The sequence below is a fragment of the Nicotiana tabacum genome, chromosome 3 (assembly GCF_000715075.1).
Source record: "Nicotiana tabacum cultivar K326 chromosome 3, ASM71507v2, whole genome shotgun sequence".
Classification (NCBI taxonomy): domain Eukaryota; kingdom Viridiplantae; phylum Streptophyta; class Magnoliopsida; order Solanales; family Solanaceae; genus Nicotiana; species Nicotiana tabacum.
The window spans coordinates 6041792-6050274 of record NC_134082.1 but is presented as its reverse complement, the minus strand read 5'-3'; the positions used below and the strand labels follow the sequence as shown (position 1 = coordinate 6050274).

The following is an 8483-nucleotide window of genomic DNA, read 5'->3' as shown; positions in this document are numbered from 1 at the left end:
CTATAGTAGGCCGGGTATGATATATATTGTGTAACCACTGATCAGTTGGATTTACCGAGCTCCACGTGGCCGGGTACGATTCTACCGAGCCTTATGATGGCCGGGTACATTTTTACCGAGTCCTCTTTGAGGCCGGGTACGATATGATGATGATAATTCCTACAGACGCGTATGTTTTTAAAAGTTTATGTATATATATGTATTATGCATTTCATGTCAGTAGCCCACAGAGGCACGCAGATGTTACAGGTTGTATCTCCTCTATCTCTCTTTATATTACTATTCTTGTTTATGCTTCCTGCCTTACATACTCGGTACTTTATTTGTACTGACGTTCCTTTTGCCTGGGGACGCTGTGTTTCATGCCCGCAGGTCCCAATTGATAGGTTGACAGTCCTCTTAGTAGGCTATCAACTCAGCGAAGGTGTTGGTGCACTCCACTTGCTCCGGAGTTGCCTATTTGGTCAGTATGCTTTGGATATGTATTGATTGATATGGTGGGGCCCTGTCCCGACCTTTATGATTTTATGTACTCTTAGAGGCTTGTAGACATATGTCAGGTGTATGGATAATTGTATGGCCTTGTCGGCCTATGTTTCGAGTTTACTAATGGTCATGTCGGCCTTATAGGCCCGTATGTCACATATATTAGTTTTTATATCATGTTGGGTCGTCTAATATTTAGTATTCCATTATATTTTATTTTTGTTATCTCATGACGACCTTTCTAGGCTATTTACCCATGATATTATGATATTAAAGATATGTTGCGTTGGTACTCGATTGAGTAAGGCACCGGGTGCCCGTCGCGGCCCTTCGGTTTGGGTCGTGACAGAAATGGTATCAGAGCAGTTCTGTCCTAGGGAGTCTACAAGCCGTGTCTAGTAGAGTCTTGTTTATAGGTGTGTTGTGCATCACACTTATAAGCATGAGGCTACGGGGCATTTAGGATTGTCACTCTTTCTTATTGTTCTAGATCGTGTGCTAGAGCTCAGTTATAAGAATTCAAACTCTTAAATTTTATTTTATTCATAGTACAGTGATACCTACATCCAGAAAGACAGTTGGTATGATATTGAATGTGGTTGTGGAAGAGTTGTGTCAGAGGAACTTGATTTTGCATCATGCTTATGATGAGCAAATGTGGGGTCTTCAGCAAATCATATGTGTTCTAAGATGTGTAAGCTTCTTGATAAGGAGTCATAAGGCAAGAATATATATCCACTCGTATGGTAAAAAGGAATAAGAGAATCGGAAAGTAGACAGAAGTTTCAGCAAGTAAAATAAGCAAGATGACGAAGGGTACGAGGTACCTAGTTAATGAAGATTATCAGTATTTACAATTCAGGCAGAGAAATGTAAGTATTGGTGTTACCTTAAATATTAACGGTAATATATACAATTGACCACACCCATGTCAGCTGTGTCATATGGGAGCTAACAAATATAGTTTAAAAGAAGAAGGTGATATCAAGATTCAATTCGGGTTGGAGTAACCAACAATTATGGATGGATTGTTATCACTAACTAATGTTTCCGAAAGATGGCGCAAATGTGGTAGTAGATCTCCTTGTGAGACACCAAAATAGTGAACTTTAGAATAGTACAATCAGATATGAATACTAGAATATTCAAAAATTTCAGAAGATTGGTAGTAGGATCCTAGAAGGGAAAAATATTTCCCTTAGTATAACTCCAGCCCCGAGTAAAAAAAAGGGGGAAAAGAGAATGTTAGGCATTCCGAAGAGCCAGTGAGATGAAGAAAGGGGAGCTAAAAGGGAAAGAATATTTTGTCAGAGTTTTCAGAATAAAGTGATAGACAAAAAGTATTATCCGGAGAATAAGAAGAGAGTAAATGAAACATCATGAGTAAGATGTGATATATGAGTGATAACAGTAAATCAAAATATGACACAATGACAGAGTCCATAGTCAAGTGAAGGAAAATACAAGAGGTGACAGGCCTTGAGGCAATAAAAGAGTATAAGCCATAAAGTTATATCCTTATTTCGAGAAATGAGTTGGTGACTTCAACGTGATTACCAGGAGGAAAGGTTAGACCACAGAGTAATAAAAATCAGTATATGCTGGTGAACAAGATAAACTGAACATGAATTAGGGACTGAAGGATTTTATAATGGTTGATATCATGAGAATTTCAGAGATAACATTTCGACAATAATAGAATGGACAACAAAAGAATAACCTTTAAGGTTTGTTTAGGAAGATGCTTCCCTAAAGCAAGCACGTGAAGCAGAGTTAAGCTTAAGGGACTAAGTGTGCCAGTTACACTAAGTGTCACCCTTGTGCGTAATAAATTTAATTATCCCCGATATAGAGGGGTTACCTCAAGGCAAGTAAGATTTTAGTGAAGATGTGAAAAAATGGCAAGATGAAGAGGTAACTATGGAATAGTAAAGGAGGGATGAGGTAAAAGGGTGAAAGGAATGATATAGAATCTATTCAGATCCTATATATATGATATGACTCCAGAACATTATGCAAGTATGACGCCAGAGAGAAGCTTTAAGTGTTGCACACCCGATGATGTTGATAATAAGTGCAAATGAACACTTGATACATAAGGAGTGGGCGTGGGAGGTAACTTAAGACAAAGTAAATAACCAAAGAGAGATTATGAGGAATATAGATATGAGAATGGACCAACGAGTAGTTTGTAGTTGATTCAGGAAGAGCTAAGTTATGGCTAGACAAAAGGTTATAAGCAAATCAACAGATCATGCAAGATAAACGCCGTGAATCCTAATCTAGCAAATTTAGTCTCGCAAATATGATGTCGTAACCTTGAGAAATGTTCATATAGGAGTTGGAGTATTTAAATGTATTGTATAAGTGTTACGGAAATAATGGAGAGCGCCACTAATGAGACAATCAAAATTTGAGTTTAGAATTAACACAAGTACAAGGGCATGAAGGAATGTAACTAAGGATGTTTGTAGGCGAGTAAGAATATTGAAAATTCCTTCGGGTATACAGTATAACAAGATCGTAACTTTACAAGATCCAGAAGGTCTCCTTAAGTACTACAAAGAAAGACTAGCTGAGGAAATAAGGAATAAGGCTTCAACTTAAGCATAACCGATATAAAGAAGAAAAGGTCTTGTAACAATAGTCTCACTACAATATGGGATACACTCCATAAGAAAGTGGCACCTATCGTGATTAATGAACGGGAAGTCAGAAGTGATATTTAAGATCATATGAGTTATAGGAAATTCAAGTATTGGTGGGCAATAAGATAAGCCAAGAATTCACACAGTAAGTGGCATAACGACCAGGAAAAGTGATTGCTTAGATTTAAAGAACGCTGAGAAGGAATAAAAGGAATTATTCAATCAATGACCCAGAGTTGGTTAAGTTGTGAATGCACTTAAGATTTCAGATTTATATCCACAACATTCATACAACTATAGGAGACTCTAGTATAAGTAAAAGAAAGAATTAAGTCCACGTCACCGACAAAGACTTGAATTGTTAGAAGATTATATCATGGATGTTACATAGAGTCCATGAAGGGCTAATGTAATAGCTAATACTCTAAGCTGAAGATTGGAAGATAGCCTAAGCTTAATTAAAGGCTGATAAGGAAGAGGAAGCTCGAAAGTTACATCACGAGTCCGATTGTTAGACTTAGATGATTATAAAAATCGTGACTCAAACCATAGCAGGAGTGCTTTTAATAGCAGAGGTATAAGAGGGATAGTAAAAGAACCATATTCTATAAAAGCTCTATGATAAAGCAATTAGAAGGGTACTAGCCTCATAAGACGTTAATACGAAGCTCCTACCAGATTGTGTATGCACCAGGGTTACAAGTATTATAGTAGAGCTTTAAGGCATGTATGTGAATTCCACTAATGTAGAAGGGAGGTTATGAAATTGATAGAATATACGGTGCGAGATTTAAAGGTAAGTATGGTAAATATGAGTGAGAAGGTGACAATAATAGGCAAGGTCTCAGGATTAAACCCGTCAAAACAAGAGGTCTGATGATTTCCATGAGCTATAGAAAGCTCGGTACACTTTGAATGAACTAAGAGGAGTATAAGAACATGAGCAATTAGAAGAGATGGAATACTGCTCTAGTAGTAGAATAAGGGTGTAATTGTGATAGTTAAGAGAATGACATTTGGGCCTTCGATTGAGTAATGATTTAAAGAAAAGAGATTTCATGGATGGAATGGTGTTAGAATGCCCCCAAAAGATGAATACGTTGGGATGTTATGAAAATGCAGTTATTGAAGTATAGTATCGTCCCTAGGTGCATCAAGAAAATCACTTCAGATGTTCTTCGATGAGACACGAGTCTTAGTGACAATGTATTACATCTGAGGCAATGGTTGGAGTTAGTGAAAGAATATGACATTTATACTTTATATCATCCAGGGAAGGCGAATGTAGTAGTCAATGCCCTTTATCATAGATCTATGTTTATCCTATCATATTTACAGGCATAGAAGAGTGAGATAGCTTGCGAGATTCATCTTCTAGCTAATCTTGGAATTCGATTACTAGATGCATGTGGTACCAGAGTTACTACTTAGGACATGGAAATCTCCTCTTTAGTAACTGAAGTGAAGGAATGCCATTATGAAGATCAAGTGATAGGTCATTATAGAGATACAACCCTTCAAAAGGAGAAGACACTATTTGAGATTACAGAAGATAAAGTCCTTAGATATTGAGGTCGATTATATGTTCCTAATGTCGTAGGGTGAGATGGAGCCCTTAGATATCGAGGTCGATTATATGTTCCTAATGTAGCAGGGTTACGCCAGTAGGTTATGGGACAAGCAATGAAAAATTAACCTAGAGTTGTGTAGCACACCTCGGTTATAATACCAAAGCTATAAAACAAAATATAGCAATAGTCGTACATTCAGCAAAGTACCAAGCGAAGAGCTTAAGTATACCTATATATGCCCAGAGGGACATCTTGTCATAGTTCTATATTTGTATTCACAAAGTGAAGCCAACAGATTGGCAAAAAGCTGGAGGAAAAAGGAGAGAAGAGTCGTGCATAAAAGGACATAGTCATATAGGATACATCATAGAAGGTAGTCGAAGTTACGATATCGGAAGAACTCCGGCCATAATTCGCAAGGTGAGAATAGGACTAAAGAGGGGGGGGCGGAATGCCCTGGTTTTAAATTTATTCATAGAACAATTGCCTAGATGACAAAGGACAATATTAAAGTATTCATAAGAGCCATATGGCATGAGAATGAGAAGCGCATCAGTCAACATTCGAGGAAGAATGTTCCAAAGGGGGTAATAATGTTACAACCCATATTTTTGTACGTGAAAGTACGTCGTAAGTCCGTTGATGTAAGCTCAGAAATGAGATCCTCTTGGAAAGTATATAAAGTGATTTAATGGTGTTACGTCCCATATTTTATTTTATTTTTTATTTTTGCAAGCCTTTGAGAGTTAATATTCAAGGATAAATTTTTACAAGGGTACATGTTGTTACACCCCATACTTCAGATGTTACTATCATTATAGGATTATCTAATGTAAATTCAAAAAGGATAAAATCCTTCTACAAGGACAAGAAAGGTTTGCCGAAGTGTTAGGCATGTTAAGATGAATATGAGACATGTTAATCATGATTTAAATGAGTTTAAATACATGATATAACTATATATGATATTTGTATATGAAGTATAAAGTTTGAGAAAAATCGGATTTAAGTTGCGGAAAAACTGACTAAGGATTTGCCTTGTAATGAAGCTTTTTTGAATAATAAATTTTGTGTGCTATATGATGTCTTTTTGGGACATATTATATACCAAATTGAAGGTATTGGAATTTAGTTTCCAACGCTCTTAACCGTTTGCTCATACGACACCCGGATAAAAAGTTATAAGCATTGGAAGACGAGCCAATTATAGGGTGCCAAGTAGCACCTTTTGACTTTTCAACAAAATGGAGATTATCTCCTTTATCTCGTCTCTTTCTGCATATTTCCAGAGAGAACGACCAAATAAAACCCCTAACATCACCCTTAAGCTCTGTTTCAAATGATACTATCATCCGAGGTACGAAATCACGAAGCAATAACACAAGAACGATCCCCACGGCGTAAGTATTGCTATATAACCTCTCTTTTTCTTTGTAGTTTGAGTTTTGGAAGGTATTTTGAATTTAATAAAAATGCCTAATTTCTGGTTTCAAGATCTTAAATATCAAGTAAGGTTGATTAATTCATTTCTTAATATTTAGAACTCACGGGACGGTGATCGGAAGTCATGAGTTCGAGTTATTTGATTTGTAATGGACTAATTTGTGGGCTGTTTCGTGTAGCTTTTGGGATGTATATTTTGCTGCTATTTAATGTAGTTTTTGGAGGTTTAATGGTATGGAGAAACACCACATATTGGTGAAATAATGGATTAGACATTCTTTATAATATTTTCGGGGTGTTGGACACTACTATAGTCGTTGTTTTTCGTATGAATTGATTGGAGTGTGTTGGGTTGTTGTAAGCTAAATATAACATGGATTTCGACTTGCATCTACTGTAGGAGGTAATTATATTGTGCTCAAACAAGTGTTTAAGGTTATATTGACATCGGTTGAGTTAAATGGATGAACTAGACATGAACTAGTGAATAAAGTTGCTAATTAAGAATAATTGGAGTTGTGGATCATTTTCTTTGTTATGGATATATGGTATAAGGCTGGAATTATTGATGAATGACTTCATTATCATGTTAATGATACTATTAATTTAAAGTAAAAAGTCTATAAGGGAGGATAGGGGATATACGAATTTCAATTGGAGCTTGTCACTAGTCGTAAAATAGTTATGAATTGTTGTTATTTTATGGTATCTTGTTATTGATAATTTGTATTGATGGATTTCTCTGGTAATTGTTGTTGGTATATGGTATTGGAGGAGGCTCTTGTTACAGGGGAGATGCTGCCCGAATTTATATAAATGAGCTACAAGTTTAAGTTGCAAACTTAGCCTTTATTCAACACTGATTTTGAATCTCCTTATGTAATGGTAGATTGAGTTGAGTTGTTTGAAGAGTTTCTTGAGAGGTATTAAAGACTCACCATGATTAAGGTATGTTAAGGCACTTCCCTCTTTATTTTGGCATGATCTAAAGTGAAATGAATACGCTATTTCATAACAGATCTACTCCTAGAAACTAAGGTTGCCCATGTTGTTCTTTCCTTATAAGGTTATTCTAAGCAAGTATGTATGATCCTTAAATCCTATGGAAGTTCATATTGATGGTATGATGTCCATAATGTTAATCGAAGGTGCAACGACCTTAAGTCACTCCAAAAAGGTTTAGAACGTGATTCCATGAGTTTAGCATGCATTATATATAATATCTATTTTACTCTACCGAGCCGCACTATAGTATGCCGGGTATGATATATATTGTGTAACCACTGATCAGTTGGATTTACCGAGCTCCACGTGGCCGGGTACTATTCTACCGAGCCTTATGATGGCCGGGTACGTTTTTACCGAGTCCTCTTTGAGGCCGGGTACGATATGATGATGATAATTCCTACAGACGCGTATGTTTTTAAAAGTTTATGTATATATATGTATTATGCATTTCATGTCAGTAGCCCACAGAGGCACGCAGATGTTACAGGTTGTATCTTCTCTATCTCTCTTTATATTACTATTCTTGTTTATGCTTCCTGCCTTACATACTCGGTACTTTATTTGTACTGACGTCCCTTTTGCCTGGGGACGTTGTGTTTCATTCCCGCAGGTCCCAATTGATAGGTTGACATTCCTCCTAGTAGGCTATCAGCTCAGCGGAGGTGTTGGTGCACTCTACTTGCTCCGGAGTTGCCTATTTGGTCAGTATGCTTTGGATATGTATTGATTGATATGGTGGGGCCCTGTCCCGACCTTTATAATTTTATGTACTCTTAGAGGCTTGGAGACATATGTCGTGTATATGAAAATCATATGGCCTTATCGGCCTATGTTCAGTGTATGAGTTATCACTTTGGTTTTATAGGCACGTATGTCACATGTATAAGTTTGCATGTCATGTCCGGTCGTCCAATATTTAGTATTCCATTATATTTTATTTTTGTTATCTCATGACGACCTTTCTAGGCTATTTACCCATGATATTATGATATTACAGATACGTTATGTTGGTACTCGGTTAAGCAAGGTACCGGGTGCCCGTCGCGGCCTATCGATTTGGGTCGTGACAATGTGAATCAAATTATCCCGGAATTATTAGTCCTGGAATTATTATCCCTGGACTAATTTATTCCACCTGGGAGGTTATAATCCCAAGTTTGATGAAATAAGGTGGGATAAGGTAGGATATCCAGAATTAAGTTTGGGATTAAATTTATACTATGTTTAGTTGACGGTACAAAATTGATCCTGGAAATTTATACCGTCAAGGCGTCAACAAAACATAGTATGAATTTTATCCCACACCGTATCCCACCTTATCTCGTGT

General features: G+C 36.8%; 1 long non-coding RNA gene across 1 annotated transcript; it reads left to right on the top strand.

The window, feature by feature from the left end:
• Nucleotides 1-5972: 5972 nt before the first annotated feature.
• On the top strand, nt 5973-8107 carry LOC142174709 (uncharacterized). The gene is made up of 3 exons (XR_012703740.1): nt 5973-6105; nt 7038-7096; nt 7767-8107. It is a non-coding gene; the product is annotated as an uncharacterized LOC142174709 (long non-coding RNA).
• Nucleotides 8108-8483: the final 376 nt, after the last annotated feature.